The sequence below is a fragment of the Rhynchophorus ferrugineus genome, unplaced genomic scaffold (genome assembly GCF_030347505.1).
Source record: "Rhynchophorus ferrugineus isolate W39M unplaced genomic scaffold, kcgeb_rfMv2 rfM7, whole genome shotgun sequence".
Classification (NCBI taxonomy): Eukaryota; Metazoa; Arthropoda; class Insecta; order Coleoptera; family Curculionidae; genus Rhynchophorus; species Rhynchophorus ferrugineus.
This window is the reverse complement of record NW_027472586.1, coordinates 27,969,642-27,997,185: the sequence shown is the minus strand read 5'-3', so window position 1 is coordinate 27,997,185 and position 27,544 is coordinate 27,969,642. Positions and strand designations below refer to the sequence as shown.

Genomic DNA, 27,544 nt, shown 5'->3' with positions numbered 1-27,544 from the left:
ACTACAACACAAAGGCAATTGCTCGCAATATTTTTACAGTTTCCCATGATATATGGTTAGTGCTTTAAAAGAAAACTAAACGTCTTTTGCCTTGAACTACTTTGGTAAGCAAACCCGTACTAAAAACCCCCAAAAACCCCTGAAGGGTATAGCGATCCGGTCCTTGCCTTCATAATCAGCTTACCTGAATATCTTCTAAATATATAATTAGTTGCCTGTAAAAAATATGTGAAAACATTGTACGTGCCTTTGAAATTTGAGGATATATATATGATGGATAGCGGAAAGCTACGTGGACAACTCTTGACAAAATAATATAGAATAATTTGTATGCATATGATTAAGATGTTTCGCAAACGCCTTCAAGAAGAGTAATATAATTTTTATGCTTAGCAAATTGATGTTAAAAAACATTCGGCTAAATATTTTAATGTGAGATTATTGGAAAACAGTTGTACGAATAAATAGTAAAATGGCAACATTATTGTTCTAATAAATAATTCGGACAAAAATGAAGTTTATCCGAAACATAGTAGAACATTCTAGATCTAAAACCATTTCATCCTATATAATAAAATATAATAGTAAATAGCCGTCAATTAAGTGCCTTTTTAACGACATTTTAAAAATACGTGTCTTAACAACTTACGTCAGAATGTTGGAAATATTTTATAAACTATTGATTTCCCATATCCAAGAATAACTTCCATTACTGTTTAATAGATAAGCGTCATCAGATTGTGAAGTTTTTATAGTTTTATGATATATATTGGGTTGGGATATAAAAAGTTTGATTCAATATATATATATATATATATATATATATATATATATATATATATATATATATATATTATATATATATATATGTATATATGTATATATATATATATATATATATATATATATATATATATATATATATATATATATATATATACGTATCTGTATTGCTTCCACGTTAGTATTATTTAGTAATTTCCTTTCATGTTCCTTTGATTTCGAAATCTTGCAAATTCATTTGATATCCAAGTCATCGTGCAGTTCTTCGTTGGTTATATGGTCGATAGGCATTGGTAATCAATCAAAGAACCTTGTTTTGACAGCGTCGGATGACTAGTTGATTTGAATTCCTAGTGCAACCCTATATTTACATCCCATAGGTTGAAATTGGCTTTATAATTGTTTTTTAAATCAACCTCTTTGATTTTAGATCAAGTTGAGGGTATCTTCCGACTAACCAGTATAGTTGTTTTATTTTGGTTCTAATGTGTTTTTATTTTCGTCTAACATGATGTTTCCAATCTAATCTAACTTCAAGATGGATTCCGAGGTATTTAGCCGGTTCTGCTTGAGAAGTCGGGCATCCATTGAGTGATGTAATTAAGTTTTTGTTATTTTGCCGTAATGCAAAATTAACATGAACAGATTTGGAGCTATTAAGTTGAATTTTTCAATCTTTCGTCCATTTGTAATAGTTACGGTTTAATTTACTCATCTTACAGATTAATCCCAAATGCCAAACCCGATCAAAAGCTTTTGAGACATCCAGGAATATTGCAGGGCAGTATTTCTTTTCCTCAAACGCTTTTTTAATAGTTGTAGTTACTCTGTGCACTTGATCGATTGTTGAATGGTGATTTCGAAAACCAAACTGGAAAACTGGTATTATTGCAAAATGTTTAGCGCGTTTAAATATTGGTTTTTCAAGTAGATTTGATATTGCAGGTAGCAGCGAAATAGGTCTGTAAGATTCGACTTGTTCTGCAGGTTTGTCAAGTTTTTTGAGCATAATTGTTTGTGCCACCTCACATCAGCATTCCGGAACATGCTGATCAGACAACATGCAAGCACTTAATATTATATATTATGAAGCACTATTTTTTCCACATTTTTCTGTTCCTTCTAATACTGCAATATTTGATAATACTCAACAACTAATATCCGCTTCATCATCTCTGAACGACCAAATTTGTCTCAGGCGATCTGATAGTGTGAAAAACAAATAATCAATTAACGTCAGAAATTGAATAATTCATCCCTAATGCCGTAATCGATACAATTTAATATTGCAGAGAGCTTATCTGATCTATTTCCGGGAAATTGATTTCGATATTCGAAGGACTCTTTGCTTGTGAGGAGGAAGTGGAGGAAGGGCGGCTGATTGGTCATGTCCGTGAGTTTATAATTAGAGAGTTGGAAAGAGCTTATCCGAATCAAAGGCAGCTTGAGAACTGATAATAAGAAGGAGGTTGTTGTCGATTCCCCTTTTTAGTAGAATGAAAAAGTTTAAAACAACTTCCGGGGTCGTTATTTATGTTTGTTTGAAATGGGTTCGGACCATTTCGAAAGTAAATGGAGACTTAAATATTATATTACTAGCGACCCGCCCCGGCTTCGCACGGGTGCAATGCTGATACTAAATTAAATACACTACAGAAAAAATATGAACGTTGTATATAAAAACATAGCGGCCCGCTCCGACTTTGCACGGGCATAAAATATATATGCCTATGTCACTCAATGAAAACATGATTAAAATCGATCCAGTATTTTTGGTTCATTCATTACTGCCCTTGGCCTGCACGCATTAAATTTGGAGTAAAACAATTCTTCTTCCCCTATACTTACTATGAAGATTTCCTGCTATCTTTGGAATATCTAAATTCATATAATTTTTATTACATTACACATTTTTAAACGCAAATTTTAAATTTGTAATATCTCCGAAAATATTTGTTTAATTTACATGCTGTAAGGAACCATATTGATCTATATTAATTGCACACTGTATTTAAGGTACTTAATTCGATAAGGATTAATGCCGTATTGCTTAAAATAGCTTCGTAAATAAGCCATTTTCTCACGTAAAAAGTAAACAATAAAAATGGTTAATGTGGGTTATCCCTAAAAGATAAACATATACCATCGCGGACTTTTTTGTAGACCTTTTTATGGTGTACAATACTGTAGTACATTAATTTGATCTAACTCGTAGGGTTAGGCAGCGTTTTTGCTAATTGCTAAATAAGCCTAAAAAATAGGTTAATTTACGACATCACGTTAGAAACCTCTAAAATTAGCAATGTTGCCTTAGTATATTATGCATGTATTATACATATATATACATATAAACCTTCCTCTTGAATCACTCTATCTATTGAAAAAAACCGCATCAAAATCCGTTGCGTAGTTTTAAAGATTTAAGCGCACATAGGGATATAGGGACAGAAAAGGCGACTTTGTTTTATACTATGTAGTGATTAACACACACGATAAATGGGGTTGGGGAGGATATTTGATACTTCTTTCACACAAGGCTTAAATAAAATGGACGCACTGCTGCAAATATGATATTCACAAATAAAATTATTTTTAATACATAGGTCGATTTTCTTGCAGAATTTAAAAATATTTTCAAGGTTGATGGAAAGAATTATATTTTTTATGGAGTTAGATTAAAACGTCTTCCAACAAATATTCAAGAAGACAATGGAAATTATACTGACAATGGCCTCTTAATGAAGCATAAGGAAGAAATATATAAATTTCAATCAGTAGACTATTTGGAGACTATCTAAATTGTACATTTTACTATAATTTCATATTTTTACTATAATTTGTCTGTGTATTGTGAAGGGATGGAAAGAGACGGAATTTTTAATTGGGGAATTAGCCAGGCTTCAGATGAATTTCACGACTTGAATCATTCAGAAATCTATGATTTTTAAATAGTTTGAGGATATTTTAAAAGCTTTTAGGATAACTAATTGATTATAGTAAGGTAGTTGTTAGATAATTATTTAATTTTATTTATTAATATGTTATTATTAGTGGTTGCTGACTAACTTGCAATTTGTCTTTACGGTGACTTACAAGAATTAGAAGCTATTTAGGAAGACCCGCTGGCCCTTATTTAACCTCCAATATACAAGTTAATAGCATTTTTATATTGCCACTAGACGAACTTTTAAGGTTAGATGTTAAAACTTGAATCATTTACACTCAAAGGGTTATAATGGCTCTGTTGAATAGGTGTGACTAAGAATAGAGCCTTTTGGGAATTTGGACAACAAAACAGAATAGGAGGGGAAAAAGTGTGTAACAGTGTTTAGCCTACCGGGTTTTTATCACGACAATGCGCCCAGCCTCTCGCTTAACTACTGATTTGACCTTTCACGAGTGCTTCGCCATTCGACAACTTCTATATTCACCAAACGTAGCCCTATGCGAATATCTCCTGTTCCTCAAAATGAAATAAAATATAGAGAAGACCAACCATTGTGATGGTTGATTAGTCGACAAAAATATGTAATAAGTGGAAACCGGAGCTTCCAAATAGCGAGTTTAGCAAATAACGTTGTTTCGAAATTATTAAAAGAGCTCCAGTGTAAATTTTAATTTATTTCTTAGGGAGAGCAGTTAATATTAAGCACGCCATTTACTTTTATTAAAAATTACATTGTATGTTGCAGATACTCAAAGCACCGACTTTCAATATCAATTAAAATAATGGAAATGGCTGCTATGCAAGCTAGTTCAACTGAAAAACACGTGCATAATTAACGCGTGTTCAATGAAAATTGGACAGAATAATTTAGAACGAACGAAAAATTGTATATTAAATCGACTAGTAATTTGAGCCTGAATTTTTTCATCTCCCTCGTTTCGTGATAGATATCGAGTCAGTATTACATGTTTTTAAGGTATAAACAGGCCATTAATGATGAATATTGTTTAAAATACATTTCTTAACCATCGAAAAAAGTTAATTTTCTCTTCATAAAAATCTGTGATGATATATTCTTTGATATTAAGCAGCTTCTAAAGAAAACAAAACTAATAACAATTACTTGGAGAAATTAATATCTGGACTATTCGAGGGATAGTTCCAATTTCATCTAGTCAATTTGTTTGTGACTTTCTTTATCTTTTGTCTACTATGGTTTTGAAGCTGTTGTACGATAATAAGCACCGGCTTTCAATATCAATTAAAATAATGGAAGTGGCTGCTATGCAAGCTAGTTCAACTGAAAAACACGTGCATAATTAACGCGCTTTCAATGAAAATTGAACAGAATAATTTAGAACGAACGAACAATTGTATATTAAATCGGGTACTGATTTGAGCCTGAATTTTTTCGTCTCCCTCGTTTCGTGATAGATATCGAGTCAGTATTGCATGTTTTTAAGGTATAAACAAGCCATTCATGATGAAAATTGTTTAAAATACATTTCTTAACCATCGAAAAAAGTTAATTTTCTCTTTATAAATATCTGTGATGATATATTCTTCGATATTAAGCAGCTTCTAAAGAAAACAAAACTAATAACAATTACTTAGAGAAATTATTGTCTGGTCTATACGAGGGATAGTTCCAATTTCATCTAGTCAATTTGTTTGTGACTTTCTTTATCTTTTGTCTACTATGATTTTGAAGCTGTTGTACGATAATAAGCACCGGCTTTCAATATCAATTAAAATAATGGAAGTGGCTGCTATGCAAGCTAGTTCAACTGAAAAACACGTGCATAATTAACGCGTTTTCAATGAAAATTGGACAGAATAATTTAGAACGGACGAACAATTGTATATTAAATCGGCTAGTGATTTGAGCCTGAATTTTTTCGTCTCTCTCGTTTCGTGATAGATATCGAGTCAGTATTACATGTTTTTAAGGTATAAACAGGCCATTAATGATGAATATAGTTTAAAATACATTTCTTAACCATCGAAAAAAGTTAAATTTCACTTCATACAAATCTGTGAAGATATATTCTTTGATATTAAGCAGCTTCTAAAGAAAACAAAACTAATAACAATTACTTAGAGAAATTAATATCTGGACTATACGAGGGATAGTTTCAATTTCATCTAGTCAGTTTGTTTGTGACTTTCTTTATCTTTTGTCTACTACGGTTTTGAAGCTGTTGTACGATAATAAGCACCGGCTTTCAATATCAATTAAAATAATGGAAGTGGCTGCTATGCAAGCTAGTTCAACTGAAAAACACGTGCATAATTAACGCGTTTTCAATGAAAATTGGACAGAATAATTTAGAACGGACGAACAATTGTATATTAAATCGGCTAGTGATTTGAGCCTGAATTTTTTCGTCTCTCTCGTTTCGTGATAGATATCGAGTCAGTATTACATGTTTTTAAGGTATAAACAGGCCATTAATGATGAATATAGTTTAAAATACATTTCTTAACCATCGAAAAAAGTTAAATTTCACTTCATACAAATCTGTGAAGATATATTCTTTGATATTAAGCAGCTTCTAAAGAAAACAAAACTAATAACAATTACTTAGAGAAATTAATATCTGGACTATACGAGGGATAGTTTCAATTTCATCTAGTCAGTTTGTTTGTGACTTTCTTTATCTTTTGTCTACTACGGTTTTGAAGCTGTTGTACGATAATAAGCACCGGCTTTCAATATCAATTAAAATAATGGAAGTGGCTGCTGTGCAAGCTAGTTCAACTGAAAAACACGTGTATAATTAACGCGCTTTCAATGAAAATTGGACAGAATAATTTAGAACGAACGAACAATTGTATATTAAATCGGGTAGTGATTTGAGCCTGCATTTTTTCGTCTCTCTCGTTTCGTGATAGATATCGAGTCAGTATTACATGTTTTTAAGGTATAAACAGGCCATTAATGATGAATATAGTTTAAAATACATTTCTTAACCATCGAAAAAAGTTAAATTTCACTTCATACAAATCTATGAAGATATATTCTTTGATATTAAGCAGCTTCTAAAGAAAACAAAACTAATAACAATTACTTAGAGAAATTAATATCTGGACTATACGAGGGATAGTTTCAATTTCATCTAGTCAGTTTGTTTGTGACTTTCTTTATCTTTTGTCTACTACGGTTTTGAAGCTGTTGTACGATAATAAGCACCGGCTTTCAATATCAATTAAAATAATGGAAGTGGCTGCTGTGCAAGCTAGTTCAACTGAAAAACACGTGTATAATTAACGCGCTTTCAATGAAAATTGGACAGAATAATTTAGAACGAACGAACAATTGTATATTAAATCGGGTAGTGATTTGAGCCTGAATTTTTTCGTCTCTCTCGTTTCGTGATAGATATCGAGTCAGTATTACATGTTTTTAAGGTATAAACAGGCCATTAATGATGAATATAGTTTAAAATACATTTCTTAACCATCGAAAAAGTTAAATTTCACTTCATACAAATCTGTGAAGATATATTCTTTGATATTAAGCAGCTTCTAAAGAAAACAAAACTAATAACAATTACTTAGAGAAATTAATATCTGGACTATACGAGGGATAGTTTCAATTTCATCTAGTCAGTTTGTTTGTGACTTTCTTTATCTTTTGTCTACTACGGTTTTGAAGCTGTTGTACGATAATAAGCACCGGCTTTCAATATCAATTAAAATAATGGAAGTGGCTGCTGTGCAAGCTAGTTCAACTGAAAAACACGTGTATAATTAACGCGTTTTCAATGAAAATTGGACAGAATAATTTAGAACGAACGAAAAATTGTATATTAAATCGGCTAGTAATTTGAGCCTGAATTGTCTCGTCTCCCTCGTTTTGTGATAGATATCGAGTCAGTATTACATGCTTTTAAGGTATAAACAAGCCATTCATGATGAAAATTGTTTAAAATACATTTCTTAACCATCGAAAAAAGTTAATTTTCTCTTCATAAAAATCTGTGATGATATATTCTTCGATATTAAGCAGCTTCTAAAGAAAACAAAACTAATAACAATTACTTAGAGAAATTATTGTCTGGTCTATACGAGGCATAGTTCCAATTTCATCTAGTCAATTTCATTGTGACTTTCTTTATCTTTTGGCTACTATGGTTTGGAAGCTGTTGTACAGTAATAAACACCGGCTTTCAATGTCAATTAAAATAATGGAAATGGCTGCTATGTAAGCTAGTTCAACTGAAAAACACGTGTATAATTAACGCGTTTTCAATGAAAATTGGACAGAATAATTTAGAACGAACGAAAAATTGTATATTAAATCGGCTAGTGATTTGAGCCTGAATTTTTTCGTCTCTCTCGTTTCGTGATAGATATCGAGTCAGTATTACATGTTTTTAAGGTATAAACAGGCCATTAATGATGAATATAGTTTAAAATACATTTCTTAACCATCGAAAAAAGTTAAATTTCACTTCATACAAATCTGTGAAGATATATTCTTTGATATTAAGCAGCTTCTAAAGAAAACAAAACTAATAACAATTACTTAGAGAAATTAATATCTGGACTATACGAGGGATAGTTTCAATTTCATCTAGTCAGTTTGTTTGTGACTTTCTTTATCTTTTGTCTACTACGGTTTTGAAGCTGTTGTACGATAATAAGCACCGGCTTTCAATATCAATTAAAATAATGGAAGTGGCTGCTATGCAAGCTAGTTCAACTGAAAAACACGTGCATAATTAACGCGTTTTCAATGAAAATTGGACAGAATAATTTAGAACGGACGAACAATTGTATATTAAATCGGCTAGTGATTTGAGCCTGAATTTTTTCGTCTCTCTCGTTTCGTGATAGATATCGAGTCAGTATTACATGTTTTTAAGGTATAAACAGGCCATTAATGATGAATATAGTTTAAAATACATTTCTTAACCATCGAAAAAAGTTAAATTTCACTTCATACAAATCTGTGAAGATATATTCTTTGATATTAAGCAGCTTCTAAAGAAAACAAAACTAATAACAATTACTTAGAGAAATTAATATCTGGACTATACGAGGGATAGTTTCAATTTCATCTAGTCAGTTTGTTTGTGACTTTCTTTATCTTTTGTCTACTACGGTTTTGAAGCTGTTGTACGATAATAAGCACCGGCTTTCAATATCAATTAAAATAATGGAAGTGGCTGCTGTGCAAGCTAGTTCAACTGAAAAACACGTGTATAATTAACGCGCTTTCAATGAAAATTGGACAGAATAATTTAGAACGAACGAACAATTGTATATTAAATCGGGTAGTGATTTGAGCCTGAATTTTTTCGTCTCTCTCGTTTCGTGATAGATATCGAGTCAGTATTACATGTTTTTAAGGTATAAACAGGCCATTAATGATGAATATAGTTTAAAATACATTTCTTAACCATCGAAAAAAGTTAAATTTCACTTCATACAAATCTGTGAAGATATATTCTTTGATATTAAGCAGCTTCTAAAGAAAACAAAACAAATAACAATTACTTAGAGAAATTAATATCTGGACTATACGAGGGATAGTTTCAATTTCATCTAGTCAGTTTGTTTGTGACTTTCTTTATCTTTTGTCTACTACGGTTTTGAAGCTGTTGTACGATAATAAGCACCGGCTTTCAATATCAATTAAAATAATGGAAGTGGCTGCTGTGCAAGCTAGTTCAACTGAAAAACACGTGTATAATTAACGCGCTTTCAATGAAAATTGGACAGAATAATTTAGAACGAACGAACAATTGTATATTAAATCGGGTAGTGATTTGAGCCTGAATTTTTTCGTCTCTCTCGTTTCGTGATAGATATCGAGTCAGTATTACATGTTTTTAAGGTATAAACAGGCCATTAATGATGAATATAGTTTAAAATACATTTCTTAACCATCGAAAAAAGTTAAATTTCACTTCATACAAATCTGTGAAGATATATTCTTTGATATTAAGCAGCTTCTAAAGAAAACAAAACTAATAACAATTACTTAGAGAAATTAATATCTGGACTATACGAGGCATAGTTCCAATTTCATCTAGTCAGTTTCATTGTGACTTTCTTTATCTTTTGTCTACTACGGTTTTGAAGCTGTTGTACAGTAATAAACACCGGCTTTCAATATCAATTAAAATAATGGAAGTGGCTGCTGTGCAAGCTAGTTCAACTGAAAAACACGTGTATAATTAACGCGTTTTCAATGAAAATTGGACAGAATAATTTAGAACGAACGAAAAATTGTATATTAAATCGGCTAGTAATTTGAGCCTGAATTGTCTCGTCTCCCTCGTTTTGTGATAGATATCGAGTCAGTATTACATGCTTTTAAGGTATAAACAAGCCATTCATGATGAAAATTGTTTAAAATACATTTCTTAACCATCGAAAAAAGTTAATTTTCTCTTTATAAATATCTGTGATGATATATTCTTCGATATTAAGCAGCTTCTAAAGAAAACAAAACTAATAACAATTACTTAGAGAAATTAATATCTGGACTATACGAGGGATAGTTTCAATTTCATCTAGTCAGTTTGTTTGTGACTTTCTTTATCTTTTGGCTACTATGGTTTTGAAGCTGTTGTACGATTATAGAATTAATAAATGCTATAACAAATTTACTGGTTAATGGCGTCAAATAATCTTTTTCAGGTGGACCAACGTTGTAACAATTCCCATATTTGCTGATGATACAGTTTTACTCGCCACAAGTAACAAAACTGAGGCAAGTAGATTACAAACAGCTTTCAATAACCTTCCTGAAAGAAATAACAAGTAAAATAAATGCTACGAAATTTACACGTGCGGGTTTCACATATGAAAAATTGATTTCTTGCCAGTGAAAATTGGGCGTCGTGGAAATCCGTATGTATACACAGCAAAATACTTGGACACCACAATAGACGCCAAGCTCAAATGGAAATAGCATGTTAAGAAGAAACGAAGAAACCTTTGTGTGGGACTCAAAAAACCTGGTAGTTGCTTGAACGACAATCAACAAACGAATTATCATTTTACAACAAATTACTATTATATAAACAAATTTTAAGCTAATGTGAACCTACGCTGTGTAACTATGGGTTTGCATAAAGATATCCACTATCAATATGATCCAATTTTATTGAGGCAAAGTTCCTCGCATTGTGAGCATCTCATCGTGTACTGGAAATGGTGACATCAGAATAAGCTAAAGGTAATAACGGTTTTCGAAGAAATTACTACAACCACTGGACAACAATGGACTTACCCGGAATTTGAAAAGAGAAAAACCCTTTGAACTAATATAGTCAAGCTATGTGAAAACTGGGCCTATTAAACATATGTAGAGTGCACCAGTTGGCCTATATCCATCAAATATGAACTGATACTGATCCTAAAATCTTATATCCGGACTTTATGAAAGACAATAAGGAAGAATTACGAGATTACCTACTTATCCTAACGAATGACGCCTGAGATCCAGCCATTTCTTTTATTTTTGCGGAATGAATCAGTTCTAAAGATATAAATATTGTGTCTGTTTTCCACATAGAGCTGAAGCGAATTACATGGTTTACTCATGTTAGTCTTAGTTATCAGACTGGATTGAAATGATAAAAAACTGCAAAAAATATTTCTAGCATTTTAACTACTGACTGTTCTGTAATGTAGCCTAAAATAAGTTAAATTATCCAAGTCATCCAACAATTTAATTTCTGGACTGTTTCAATGAAATTATTCCATTAATATACATCCATTATACAACACATATTTCGCACTGGTTTCCGCGTAGGTGGTTTTATCAAAATTGCATTTATAATTTTATACTGAAGTAAAACCACTAATAATATATAACAATATATAACATTATTTCTTGTTTGCTTTATGAAATATAAGATGTTCAGTACGCCAAAAAACACCGTCAATTTCTTGCAATTTTACTAATATATTAAGGACTATGTGAGAAAATAAGACTGCAATCCCTTTAAGCGCCAAATTATCTAGGAAATGATTAATTTCCATCGCCGGCTTTGTTACATGCACGTTCACTTACTTAATTATTATGATGGCTACCTTAAATGATAAGTAATGAACTGCTCATTGGATTGTTTTAATAATATTTTTCTAAAAACTAAGGCATTTTGAGATCTAAATTTTATATGAATAAATAATTTTTTAAGATTTTATATATATAATATATATTATAACAGCCGACAGTTGCCTTTTCCCTGCTTTGGAGCGGGTTCATCTTGTGCAGTCCACTCAGATGACGGTCGATTGGACTTCGGAGTGAAGTGATGGAGCCATTTTTCATCCATTGTCACATATCGACGAAAAAAATCGGGTTAATTACGCTTGACCATCTTCAAATACTACTCCGAATCATAAACTCGTCGTTGTTTTTGATCAAAAGTGAGTTGCACGGCACACATTCTGCATAGAGCTTTCTCATACCCAAATATTCATAAATGATATACACGTTCAGTTCATATTTTTAGAGTACCTGCTATTTCATTCAATCTTAATTTACGGTCATTCAAAATCATGTTGTGGATTTTTTAAATGTTTTCGTCGGTAACAACCTCTTTTGGGCGTTCACCGTCTTCGGTGCTCATTTTACCACGTCTAAACTTAGCATACCAAACATTGATGGTTGATTTTCCTGGGGCAGTGTCCGGAAACTCGCCATCAAGCCAAGTTTTTGCTTCAAATGTATTTTTTCTCTTCAAAATGCTTTATCAACACGCGAAATTCCTTTTTATCAATTTTTTTCACAATAACAAAACTTGCTTCACTTAAAATGCCATAATTCATAAACTAATCATCCGACAGCTGTCAAATTTATACACGCATCTTTTGAGGATTAGAGCTACCTATAAAATATATTAATTTAATTATAGTAGCGCCATTTATGTGTCAGGCAGGGGACTTTTCAATTGACCTGTTACCCTATGGATCTCCACCCGAAATAAATATGAATTTCGAATATATATAACTTCAATAGTTGACAGTAATTTCTAGCATTTAGTAATTTGCTAATCACTAGCGATTTGCTCATCTTTCTTTTAAAAGAAAATAGTGGTTTAATACCTTATTAACAAATCAATATTATGTATATTATAATCCCAACGAGCTCTCTTTCGAGTGATAAGTTTAATTTTGTTTTCCAAAATTGCAGTTGATGTTGGGTCCACAAAGTTCTACACTGCTGGTCTAGGATAGCGTGACCGAGAAGCTGGAAGTAGTCCGACACAAAGGAGGATGTGATGCCCTTCGTCAAGTTGTCATTAACACTTTTAAACCAGCATACTTAAAATATTTACTCAAAAAACGATTCTAAACTCTTGAAGCAAACTTAACTAACCATTCAGGAAACGTGAATGAAGTTTTCGTGTACTTAATATTTTAATTAATCCTAATCACAGTCTTATTTATAATTTTCATAGTCATTATGGCCACCTGCTTAGTTTGTAATTATACATTCTCCGACTTGACCGTAAGTAAGTGCTCTTGCCGATATTGACATCCTTTGGCCGGAAATAGATCTCGCTATGCTTCCTGAAATATTTAATCACATCGATTATTGCATTAGATGTTAATAATTCAGTGGCTGACGTATAGGAGCCTTGACGCAGTTTTACGGGTAACAGACAACATGCACTGCAACTTTTGATGTTTCATTTATTTTTAAAGTTGCTACGTAATAAAAAGGAGAATTGGACTAAAACACGCCCATTTAATAATTCACACCCTCAATATTTCAGATTAACGCATCTCCGTCCTCTCTATCTCTTTCTCTCTATCGTTGCGTTTTTCTTTCTCTCTCACTACATCGTTTCAAATTTGTATATTTTGTAACATTAGTTTCCACGATTTTGGCAAACTTTATATTCTATGGTGAAATTTGTTTTCGGTATTATTTTTACTTCTTTAGCTCCTTGTGTAGGTTTGCCTTCTCGTGTAGACTCCTTCGTTTCATAGTTATGTTTTTGTTTTTGGAATAGGGAAGGTCATACTGATTTTTTTATTTATATTGAAAGTTTGTTAGTTCAGTTCTGTTGTCCCTTTAGCATGTGGTGTCTTTGTTCTTCTTAAATCTTCTTCCTTATATGACACATTTCTTGATTTTGTCAACGTGGCCAAAGTATTTTTTCGATATTTTTAAAATGCTTGTACCTATTCACCTTTCTGGTCGTTGTTTTATCATGGCTTTATTCAGGAATGGCTGAAGCTATGACAGCTGCTGGTATAAGTGAGTGAAATAGCAGTCAGTATGAGCTTGTGATACTGAGTGCACGACTTTACTTTCTTGCAGACTGTACTTCTACTAGTACCTCCAAAAAACATCCATTGAGAAACCAATTCTTGTATTTCTTTTATATTGTATTTTTGTATTGTGTTTTTTAAAAAAATTCGTCAAAGTGTTATCTCCAGGTATATCAACCATTTTTGTATTCAATTTATGTTCCACTAGTTGTACCTGATAGGTTAAATATGGCGCTTTTATATACATAATATGGAGATTTTACGTCTTATTCGAACACAAGTCATAGTGAAAATGTTACTGTTAATTTTGTTAATTTGGTTAAAACCACATTATTATTATGAATTTTAAACAATAATCAGTACTATATGCGACGTTTTAATCGATGATCTTTTTGTACTTTTCTGCTAAAATAATTATTGGATAATTGGGATTTCGACAAATTGAATTAAGAGATTTTTATTAGATTCTTTTGAATCCAGCTTTTTGCATTAAGATAATTTTGCCGGTACAGGAATACATAGTAGTCGAACAGGGCAAAGCCAAGGCTGTATGGTGGATATATCGAAACTTCCTAGCCAATCTGACTCAATTCTTGGTCTAATGGTTTAGTATTGTAGTGGTGAGATGCAATTTGTTTTTTACTGGCCAATCCTGATCAAATTTTTTATCACCTGTCTTAATCGCATTAATTGTTGTCAAATTAATGATTTGATTGAATTCTCGTAGCTCATGATTAAAAATATTTTTCCAATCTCACCCAACCCTTAGCACCATCTTCACTAACAGCACTCTCCGATCATTTAGAACAAACTTTTAAAACCGAATCAAAATGGATTTGAACATAAGTTGTTACACCAAAATAAGTTTCCATAGTTATAAAAAGTGACATTTGTCCAAAGAAGATGGAGCATTCTGATTATTTCATGTCCTGGATATTTGAAAAATGGCTGAACACTTACCAGGTACATAGAATCACCAATATGATTGAAGAAGTCCACGAAGAGAAAAAAATTGTTCAGCTATATTTTTGGGCGTAGAGCAAGTCTTCGATGAAATCTGACATAAGGGATTCATGTATAGACTGTCATGATACCAACTGTCATAGAGGAAATTTAAAGATTCAAGAAGATGTGACGAAATACTCCACTCTCATGTGCTGCAACTCTTGGACAACACTGAACTAGGACGCATACTCAAGAGAACCAAACCTTGTGATCTTGGGTAGTTGTGTAGTGAGTTGCACTTAATGGTAAAAACACTGAAAAATGCTATTAACTATTATTTTAATTATAGACTAAGTAAAGCTCAATGGACCTCCTCCTAGTTAAGTATCAAGTTTTAAGTCACTGTAGAGACAAATTGTAAGTTAATTGAAAACATCTAGTAATAATGTATTAATAACTGAGCGGTGACTGTCGAGTTGTTAAGGAGAGAAGACAATGTTGCAATGAAATACAATTTAGTTTCTCTTTTATTTACGTAAATTAATCCATCAAGACGAGTTTGTTTATTTAAATTTATAATATATAAATTATATGAAATCATGTAATGAACATTAAATGGATACGAAATGGTTAAAGAATTATAGATTGGATGGAAATGGCTTACTAAAACGTCTATCTGGTTTATGATAATACTGATCATCGGCCCAATTGATGGTTATACACATGACATAATTAATTGTTCTAGATTTTAGGCTTCCATTGTTGATAACTCCTCTTTCTTCTAAATTCTGATTAAATCTTGATTCTCTTGATTGTTTCTATTGCTATTTCGGTAATTATTTTACTGTTTCTGGTCTTTGTTCGGTAACACTTTCATTCTTATCTTGGAAAATCTGATGTTCTGTTCTTATAATTCTATGGCCAATTCTGTCGTTAATTTTGTTGTACTTCTTTAGTCAATTCTTTAGTTAATTCTTGTTATCCTTGTCGATGTACCGTGTATTATCGTTGGAGCTCCTCCCTCAGGTTCTTGGTGGTTGATGAGAAGGCTGGCTCAAGAAACCCTTTCTGTATCGCGAATCGTTCATCTTCCAGCTAAAAACTTTTAATGCCGATGGAACACCCCTGAATTCCTGAACTCTAGAATCTGAACTCGCATTATCTGAAATACTCGACAACGATCCGATAAGACATCCTTTTTGCTAGACACGTGTTTTCTGTTGGCTCGGTGGCTTTCTTATCTTGACCTAGCTTCACAATACCATAATGTATAATATCTCAAATTATAATTCCTTTCCCATGTCACAAATGTTACAAAAAAACAGTTAAATGGTCTAATATATGAGACCCCTAAACTATACAAAAGAGAAAATATTACAATTGTCAGAAACAACATAAAACAATTTTCTTAAATATAATTTTTTATTACTCTTCGTGATTCTGCAATTTGCCCTACTGGCAGTATTTATTATGTCTTTATTTATATACATGGCATGTAGAAAATCACTTCATTAAGCAATCTTCTGTATAAAATATTGTCTTAATTAGTCTTATTCTAAAGCTTATTCTAAAGTCTACATATGTCCAGTAACCAGATTAGGTGGTGTTAAACGTTTTAGTCTACGCACTTCAGTATCATGTCGCATATATTGTTGATTAGCGAGTATATTGGGATGCACTGACAGTCTTTGTTGTTGTATTACTTTATTTGAAATATAGTACGTAGCATCAACAATGGCACGCAACACCTTATTTTGAAACCGTTGAATGATGGATATATTAGATTTGCTAGCGGTACCCTATAGATGGATTTCATATGACCAAATGGGCTTGAGTATAGACTAATACAGCAATACCTAGTTATCTAATGATAACCTGGATTTGCGCCCGATGAGCCAATACATTTCCTACAAGTTAAGTCCAAGTTGTTTCCGTTTAGAGAGTACGTGCTACTTCCAGATTAGGGGTCGATTTAAGTGCACACCAAGATATTTAACATGCTCTGCTTGGGGGAGTTGACGATAATTGATATTCACTGGTGGACATGTTCTTCTACGCAGAGTAAACGTTACATGAGTGGATTTTGTTTCATTGGCTTTATTGTGCCATGTCTTCAACCATAATTGTATTTGCTCCAGGTAGGTTTGTAGGTTTGTTGATGCTGTGACTGGATCTTCATGGAACACGGCTAATATTGCTGTGTCGTCTGCGTATGTTGCCACAGTAGTTGTTGTGGTGGGCAGATCGGCCGTATACAGAAGATAAAGTACTGGACCCAGTACACTACCTTGGGATCTCCTGAATATGTGGGATTTAATTCGATATGTTCATCGCCTTGATTTACAAGAAAATTTCTGTCAGTGAGATATGACTTTAGTAATTGATAGTCCGGATGAGGGAGAAGTTTCTTTAGTTTAACCTGCAAGCCCGTATGCCATACTTTATCAAAAGCTTGAGATATGTCTAGAAAAACGGCCGAACAATATCTTTTGGATTTAGGTCATTATTTATTTTGTTTACAAGTCTAAACACTTCTATAGTCCCATGCTTATTGCGAAAGCCAAACTGATGTTCTGGAATAATTTTTTTTTCTATTATATAGTTTAGCTTCTTTATGTATAAATTCTCGAAAACTTTCGAGATTATCGGTAATAAACTTATAGGTTGGTTTAAGAATCATTAATATTTTAGCTACTTTCTAGATACTTGAGAAGTAACTATTTCGTAGCATAGCATTAAATATAAATGTTAATAGTTTTATACCCTTTTCTGATAGTTCTTTTAAAATTTTGCCAGTAATTAAGTCATAACCAGGAGCTTTTTTAATATTAATCTCTCTCATTATTATTTGTTTAACTTCTTTGACCGTTAATTTCTCGTGCGGCAAGTCTATTTGAAATGGTGAATCCAGAAAGTTAGTAATTTTATTTTCGTCATCATTATGTAGCTGAGATTGAAAAGGTTTAAAAACGTTTTTTAAGTGTTTTTTAGAAAATGTCGGCCTTCTCTTTATTGCTTCTCGTCCAATTATTTCCGTTTATTTTAATAGGTGGGTTATGCTGCTGGGGTCTCTTAAGCTTTTTTGTTGTTTCCACAACGAATACTCTGTAGCCTCAGTTGGTGTCAAGTTTTCTAGGTATTCTTGAACGCTTTGGTTTTGTTCAATTTGGATTAGTTCCTTCAGCTCTTTTAATGCCCTATTAAATTTTCTTTTATTCTCTTCAGTCCTTTGCTGTTGCCAATTCCGTCGTAATTTTCTTTTTTCTGCTATCTTTTTATGTATTGTACATGATATATGTGTATTTTTTCTTGGAAATATTTCACTGTTAGATAGTCGCGGAATATGCTGCCTTGGTATATTTTTTGTAAGGTTTATTTCTGCTATTTCTATATCCTTTTAAGTTTGTAGAGGTAAGTTTAGAGATATGTTTCGGTCTTTGTTTTCTCTAAATGAGGGCCAGGTAGTTCTATTATTGCACAGCCAAGGGGGCTTATCTTTGATGGTAATTTTTAAAGAAATTGTTACTATTATTGGTGAATGATCAGAAGACAGGTCGAAATATGATTTTGCATGACACTTTTTTTGTATCAATATTTTTTATAATACAGAAATCTATAGTATCTGCTTTTTTATTTCTGTCTGAACGCCAATATGTTGGTTCACCAGTAGAGATATGTTGTAAATTATCTGTCTTTATTGCTTTTAGCAGTTCTCTATCTTTTGAGGTTATTATTCTTGAACCCCACATTAAATGTATTGCATTGTAATTTCGTCCGGCTATAAATCTATTACCTAGCGTTTTGAAGAATTCTTGAAAGTGTTCTGGCGTGTTGTTATGTTTGGGTGGGCAATAAATCGCAGACATTGTTAATGGTCCATGGACTTCCTCTATAGTTATACTGGTGGCTTGCAGGTAGTCTTTGCGGAATTTTTCTTTTTCTAAATCATTTATCTCGAATGATTATAGCTGTACCTCCATGTGCTTTATCATCATGGTAATTTGTATGATAAAGTATATTTGGGAATTTTCAAATAATGTTTGTCCGTATTAAATATAAATAAATGTAATTAGGTCTCAATAATTACAATGCGGTTTATGTAGCGCATGTCTAATGTAACATTCTCGGCACCAATTACCCTTAAGTATCATCGGTAGTAATAATCGGTAGTAATTATTAGATATTTTATGATCTTTATTTTCATTACTTATTGTAATTTCTATAACTTCACCGCAAAGAAAGTATATCTTTTTATTGACTTTTAAACTTCACTTGAACTTGCAACCGTCTGCATGATATCGAAGTAAATAAAATGAAACGAGAACCGTTGCCGAGTTCGTTCTAATAAGAAAAAAAAAACTTTTCAAAAGTCGATCTAAGTTTTCCCGTATTAAAGAATAAAATCGAGAAGAGTATCTGTTTCATTACCGACTCTCAAGCCATCATTAATTCGAATAAGGTTTTTAGAACGCTCTAATTATTCTCCTGATATTAACCGCGATTCCCAGGAGGTGATTTTTTTTGTAAATTTTATTCACTGTTAAAACTGCTATCAATGGCATCATTATTTTATTTCCTACAACTTTTATATGGCTATCTATTTAAGATAGATTATCTAGCGATGAGCCATTTATAGTTTTGTTTTTTCAATTTACACACTTTTCGCTTGCACCTTATTGCTCAATTTGCCAGGGTTTACTCATCACCGGTCTGCAAATGATGTGTTGTCCATATAGCTCTCAATGAATCTTTTAATATATTTTCTCTTTTTCTTCTGTATCAATGTAAGTCAAAATTACATATATACCACGTTGTAATAAATTGTTCTGAATTATTTCAACATTTTTATATTGCCCCCCAACCCAAAACAAAAGTTGTATAACATACAGTAGATTAAAATCTTACTGTGTAAATTTTAAGTTTTCCTGTAGGAATCTTCTAATTACTAGATATGACGTATGATATTTAACTTTATGTGGTGTAACAGTACTATATAAGTTTAATTTAAGATGAGTTTTTCATATTTTCTTGGTAATTTTGACAAACATTTATATTATATTATAATGGTATTTGCCATTATTTGGTCTATTCTATTATTTTATCGTTAGCTGCCTGAAATATCCATTATGTACTTGTTCTAATTGAAAATATTCATCTTCTTGTAGATTCTTCAGAATAGTTCGTAGGATAGAGTTTGATGTTAATAGTGTATTATTGATTGCACACTTTGTATATTAAACGTTCATGTCAAAAAAGGGTTTTTTTTATTTATCGTTTACACTTTTAAGTTATTTCTAAATATCTGTATCTATCTGTAGTATACCTAGTTTGGTGATATCTTCTCTTAGCGTTCCTTTTTTCTTTAACTATATTTTTATCATTGCAGGATAGTTATTTTATTTCAATGTCAGGTGAAGCTTTCAATATTTTTTAACATTATTGTCTCCATCATTTTGATACAAATGTTTTGTTATCAATGTTGCACATAAAGTTAATCCGCCTTGTTATCAAAGTTTTAGTAATGGTGCTCTTGCTGTGCTATCTGTTATATTTTCACTTAAAATTAAAGCATATTTATATATTATTAGATATTTTTTTATATACTATTGAATTTAAAGAAGAAATTAGTTAAAATTAAAGATATAAATGTTGAATCACATTACTAAATACAATAAGACCTAATTTTTCGGTATAGATCAAAATTATTAAAATATGAGTGTATAAAACAATTACATGTTAACGAATATCATCACAGTTATCATTTGGTGCATAATTACACTGCTAAATTTAGTAGTTTCTGAATATTTACCTAGCAAAAACATGATTTGAAGATAAAAACATATAGATATGCTATTGTGTTAGAAATTAAAGTGAAGACTTTTAATTTAAATCACAAAACGGTTCTTTATTTCTCTAAATTTAATTAATACATTTTAGAGCAATCTCTCTTGGATGGCATAAGTAAACTAACGCTTTTTCCACCCTTAGACACACGTAACAAATCTCATTTCTGGTATAGCTTCTTCTATTTAGTTGAACCTCCCTATTCGAAATAAAATCCTCGAAGTGCTTTTTTTGAACGTAATAACCAGAAGCCGGATGAAGTGAAGTTATCAGAAAGGGAGGCATTGTGGAATGATACCAGCTACATATTTGTTGAAAAAGTTGTTAAGAGCTAATACAAAAAAGCAAATATAAAAGGTCAATTGAAAAGTCGGCCTCGCCTGACCCATAGATGGCATTACTATAATTATATCCATATGTTTTTTAGTTAGCCCTAACACTCAAAAGATCCATGTATAAATTTGGCAGCTGTCGGATCATTAGTTGTGAATTATAGCATTTTGAGTGAAGCAATTTTTGGGTTAATGTGAAAAAAATGAATAAAAAGGAATTTCGTGCGTTGATAAAATATTGCTTTTTGAAGGAAAAAAAATACAGTTGAACTTGGCTTGATGCCGAGATTCCGGACACTGCCCCATGAAAATCAACCATCAAGGAGTGGTATGCTAAGTTTAGACGTGGTGAAATTAGCACCGAAGACGGTGAACGCAGTGGACGCCCGAAAGAGGTTGTTACCGACGAAAACATTTAAAAAATCCACAAGTGAGTGACCATAAATTGAAATCAAATGTAATAGCAGACACTCTAGAGATATCAATTGAACTTGTACATCATATAATTCACGAATATTTGGGTATGAGAAATCTCTGTACAAAGTGGGTGCAACGCGAGCTCACTTTTGACCAAAAATAACCACGAGTTGATGATTCGGAACAGTGTTTGAAGATGATGAAGCGTAATATACCCAGGATTTTGCTTCGATATGTGACAATGGATGAAACATGGCTCCATCATTTTACTCCGAAGTGCAATAGACAGTCATCCGAATGGACTGTACATGATGAACCCACTCCAAAGCGTAGGAAAACGCAACAGTCGGCTGGCAAGGTTATGGCGTCTGAATTTTGGGATGCGCATGGAATAATCTTCATTGACTACTTTAAAAGGACCATCAACAGCGACTATTCTATATCATTATTGGACCGTTTGAAGGACGAAAGAGCCGAAAAAGGCCGCGTTTAAAGGAAAAGAAAGTGCTGCTTCACCAAGACAATGCACCGTGTCACAAGTCAGTGAAAACGATGGCAAAAATCAATAAATTGGGCTTCGAATTGCTTCCTCATTCACCGTATTCTCCAGATAAGGCCCCCAGCGACAATTTCCTGTTCTCAGATCTTAAAAGAATGCTCGCTGGGAAGAAATTTTCGCCGAATGAAGAGATGATCGCCGAAACTGAGGTCTATTTTAAAGCAAAGGACTACTCGTACTACGTAAAAAGAAAGAGAAGAGGGCCCGTTAGTTTGGATTTAATAAAAAAGTGGTTTGAATAAAATGTTTTATTTTTTTTAAATGGATTTATTATCATTCAAAAACTATGTAATACTAAAGCAGTACTATATAAAATATAGTATAGTAGTATAGTAAAGTTAGAAAAAGAGGAAGAATTAGTCAAACTGAAAATCATAAAGAACTATTTCTCCGTAGAAATAAATAGATGGTAAAAAAATTGTTTCGCGAAAACCCGAAGTTGTAGGAGCAATTTTAACGAGTACGATAGTCCCCCAGGAAGCTTTATGGGAGCGATTCGCGTTGCACGACCTTCCTGAATTATTTATCGGCCCGTTGAGTAAAAACGTGTTTTGTTTTCATGACACTCGGACAATGTTCATTCCGTATATAATTGCCAATTAGCACCGTTATTTACAACTGCGTCTACATGACTGGATAAAAGCATTAGGCTTTTTAGCAACAGAATTCGCAAATAGAGTAAGTTATCTTTAACGGATTGACAACAATAATTGAATCTGGTTTTATTATTAACGGAATCGCTCTAGATTATGAGGATCGTTCAACAAGTGCTTAGAAACCAATGCAATAGCAAACTAACGTTTTGGAAACAGAGAAGTCACTGAAGTGAAATCAATTGAATGAATTGATAGGAATATTGGGGAAAAATATAATATGGTTTATGGTTTTCACGTCTTTCAAAGCACATATATTTATATAAATTTTAAACATAAATAAATTCCACTAGTTGTATTTTGATCGAAGACCTCCTCGAAGAATAATTTTTAGGCCTAAAATGTTTGTGTAATATGCGCTAGAAATAATTAAATTTCAATACATCGAAATAAGCCCAAATCAAGCAACCAGGGATAGCCGTCAGATCGGTGATACAAAATATGTTTATATATTTTTATCTAGTATTTTTGGCTCTGGCCGACATGCTGCCAGCTCGAACTTTTACACAGCAAATTTTTAAAATCAAAATCTGGTCAGGTGATACCGCAAAATGCCGGCAGGCAATTTTGAATCAGATGACAAATCCCTGAATATTACATTTGAAATATATTAAAATGGGAAATGAGTGTGTTAAAATTTATTAAACGAAGTCATTTATTAAAGGTTATTAACGAGTTTTATTTAAGGTCTTCTGTTATTCCCGTATTTTAGGAGCTGTTGAAAAGTTTTGGTAAGTTTGGATAAAAAACGATTAAGAATAGTATTTTAGGGTAAATGATGTGGCTCGGTGAATGGAGGTAAAACGAAATGAAACAGTGGTGTTTACATTATGTGACCGTTATTTATTGGCTAGATAAAAATGTGAAAAATACAATGATAAAACGGACGGCAGCGGTGTTACCTGGAGACGAGGCTTGGGAAGTTGATGGTGGCATGTCTAAACCAAACGAGGGTTGAGCACTGAATGACCGAAATACTCTTTAATAACATCCCAGATAAACGTCTAGCGGTTGCCACCAGCTATTCATTGTCGGGTTCTAGTTGGAGCTGCTGGCACCCCGCCCGTGTTCCACATCTGGGATTATATTTCTGGGTATTTTGTAGACCGTTATTCCACGATGTAAAATTGGACATGCCTCAAGGTCGCTGCAATACCCCTCTGTCAGAATTTTACATAAAATTACCCCAAGCAACAAAAATACAAAAATGTATGAAAAAAATATCAAATACAATAAAAATATATATACCAAACAAAATGAGCTGTGTGAAAAGGGCTTTGAAAAATATGGTAAATCGAAACAGTTATAGTTGGTACGGGCGCGATCCGGTACGGCTGTTGATATCTTCCGGTCCTACAGATACCGTTGCTTCATCGTCGCTTTGGCACTTGAATGTGGTCTATCGACGACGTTGAGAACAAGCTATTATTCGGACAGGGCTCCCGTAATCGACGCTGTGGGAGGATCGATTGTTCGACGACGTGGTAGCTCATTTTCTTCGACGACGAGACGTTAGCAATTCCGGTACCTCGGCGAAGACATGATGAGTCTACGGTGACTGCAATCGGTACCTAGCTTCTGGAGCTGCTCTGTGACTAATCCGTAGTCACATACGTTACGGTAATTCAGAAAAAACAAATAACGACGGTATCCGACCGAAGCTGCCCAAAGCCTTTCAAATCAAAATGTCTTCCATTATGACGGAGACGGCGAGCGAAGGAAGACATTATGATTTAAACATAGCGCCTAAAGGAATGTTTAGCAGAGACGCTGATGATTAAACAGTGATGTAAAAATATCTGTGAGTTCAAAAGATTGTGAAAAAAAAATTTTGACAAAAAATTAAAAAGAAATTAATTGGAAATAATGAAATGAATAGGAATAAAATGAAAAGGAATATTGAAGGTAAAATCGAAAACGAATCGAATTAAAAATATTTAAAATTTTGAAACAGAAAATATAACGGCCACGTAAAATACACCATGTTCCACGTACCCTCCATTCGCGAGTCCAAACCCAATTTTGCGAAAGATCACGTCGGTGTCACCACTTTAGGGTAAATGATGTGGCTCGCTGAATGGAGGTAAAACGAAATGAAACAGTGGTGTTTACATTATGTGACCGTAATTTATTGGCTATATAAAAATGTGAAAAATAAAAATAATAAAGCGGACGGCAGCGGTGTTATCTGGAGACGAAGTTTGGGCAGTCGATGGTGGCACGTCTAAACCAAACGAGGATTGAGCACTGAATGACCGAAATACCCTTCAATAACATCCCAGATAAACGTCTCGGGGTTGCTGCCAGCTATTCGTTGTCGGGTTCTAGTTGGCGCTGCTGGCACCCCACCCGTGTTCAACATCTAGGATTATATTTCTGGGTATTTTGTAGACCGTTTTTCCACGATGTAAAATTCGACATACCTCAAGGTCGCTATAGTATGATCGCGTAAAATTATATTACCAATTTTTGTAGAGAGAATAAATTAATACCTCTGCTTTGTCAGAAGCTGTGAAAGAAAAACCCAACATATACGATAACTTTATCCCAACATTATAAGTTTACAAAATTCGAGAAAAATAAGAATGTCTATCCTCTTTGTTTACAATATAGTTAGAAATTCGAAATCTGGTTAACAGAGTACAGATAAGAAAAAAATGTCATGTCTAAGGACTGATAGAAATTGATATGGTTCTGGAAACATATTACATAATCGTACAAGAGGTAATTCTAAAGGTTATTAAGATTTTTCTGCAAATTTTGATGGTAGTAGCCTCTGATTAATTTAAAGTTTTTTAGTAAATACTTTTCTTAAGAAAACACTAACCAAATATTTTGGTTAATAAATACGTTATTTTGTGCAGCAATATTTAAAATGAATTATGCAGAGAATATTAACAATTATAAAATACCTTCATAGAGTTTTAACTACTCATTTGTTTGTAAGTTATTAGTTCACGCGTGGGACATAAGGCAAAGTAGAAGGCAGTAGATCAACGATAGGCAATAAGTATTATTATATGATTTTAGTTATATAATATAACTATCCTGACATGTCGAAGATCACTTCAGTAAGTGATCTACTGTACAACTTGTAATCTAAAACTTATTCTAGATACCATTCTAACTTATTTTAAAGTCTATCCTAACTTATTCTAAAAACTATTCTAGCTTATTCTAGAGATTATTAAATCTCACTCTATGTGTCTATTAATCAGTTCGTATGGAAGTTTACGTTTGAGTCTACGCATTTCACTGTCATCGCGCACATTTAACTGTTTGGCTACTGCATTGGAATGTACTACTAGTCTTTCAGAGCACTTCGCACTAACACTTCGAATCAAACTCGTTATGGATTTTAAGGGGATATCGCGCTGAATCAGTTTATTGAAGATGTAATGTGGGGCACCAACGATGATTCGCATCACTATTCTGAAGCCTCTGGAGGATATATATGTTAGATTTGCTAGTAGTACCCTACAGTTCAATACTATAGGTCTAAATGGGCTTAATTATTTATTTATACAGCAAAACTTTTGGCCAGCCAGTACATTTGGTTTAGCTGTTTGCATTTTGTCACTATAGGTTTTTTCCATGTCAAACGTCGATCAAAATGCATTCCCAGGTATTTAACATTGTCTGCTTGCGGAAGTTCATGATTGATCAATTTTACTGAGGGACATGTTCTTCTAAAAAGGGTGAATGTGTAGAATGTATCACCCTGTTTGACAATAAAATGCCTGCCTCTGAGGTATGATTTCAGCAGTTGAAAGTGCGTATGGGGCAAAAACTTTTTCAATTTAACATGCTTATTATAATTCTATAATTGAGGAATTGATCAGTATGTAGATGTATTTTCTCGCACTCGCCTTGCTTGTTAATTAATCCAAGTACATCGGAAAAGTAGTAATAAATTAATTATAAAATAAGATTGTACTAAGCGAATCTAATAAAGATGTTATCGATGAATATCGAGAAATGCAGCCGAGCAATATTTTTTATCGTTTAAGTTTTTGTTAATTTGGTCGACTCTTCTATGTATTTATTCCTTTGTTCTGTGGTTATTACGGAAGCCAAATTGATGATCTGGAATAATACTTCTCTCCTCTGCGATTATTTTGAGTATATATATATATATATATATATATATATATATATATATATATATATATATATATATATATATATATTAATGTATAGTTTTTCGAATAGTTTAGAGATCACAGGTAACAGGCTTCTAGGACGATAAGAGGAGACGTCTTCTGATTTTTTCCCAGGTTCAAGAATCATAATGATTTGAGCCACTTTCCAAGTGCTAGAAAAATAATGAAGTCTTAGCATGACATTAAATATGAGTGTTATTAATTTGATGCACTTTCCTGACAACTCTGTTAAGATTCATTCAGTTATTAGGTCAAAACCAGGAGCTTTTTTAGAATTGATTTCTTTATGTATTGTTTGTTTTACTTCGTTAACAGTAAATTTCTGCTTGGCAGCTCCATTTGAAAGGGAGTGTTAAGAAAATCAACAATGTTATTTTCTTCTGTCACGGATATTTCAGATGGGTACGGAGTAAATACTGTCTTTAAATGTTTAGAGAAAATTTCCGCTTTATCTTTATCATTCCTAACTCAGGTATTGTTGTCAATTTTAATGGGTGGATTATGTTATTGAGGTTTTTTAATTTTATTTGTTACTTCCCAGAGGGAATGTTCCGTTGCATCAGTTGGCGTTAAGTTTTCTAAATAGTTTTGTACTCCATGATTATGTTCCTTATTTATTAGCTTTTTCAGCTCTTTTGAGGCCTTGTTGAATT

At 32.7% G+C, this 27,544-nt stretch overlaps 1 protein-coding gene across 2 annotated transcripts in view; it reads left to right on the top strand.

Annotated features, from left to right (window-relative positions):
* Oamb (Octopamine receptor in mushroom bodies) overlaps positions 1-27,544 on the top strand; it is a 342,242-nt gene that overhangs the window by 108,072 nt on the left and 206,626 nt on the right. Inside the window, exons 2-5 of one of the 2 annotated variants that reach the window (XM_076409536.1) lie at positions 10,385-10,457; positions 12,891-14,941; positions 15,017-15,211; positions 15,273-15,340. The exons of the other annotated variant lie outside the window; for it this stretch is intronic. The gene's annotated coding sequence lies outside the window, so the exon portion shown is untranslated. The remainder of the gene's footprint in view (positions 1-10,384; positions 10,458-12,890; positions 14,942-15,016; positions 15,212-15,272; positions 15,341-27,544) is intronic. 2 annotated transcript variants of the gene reach the window in all.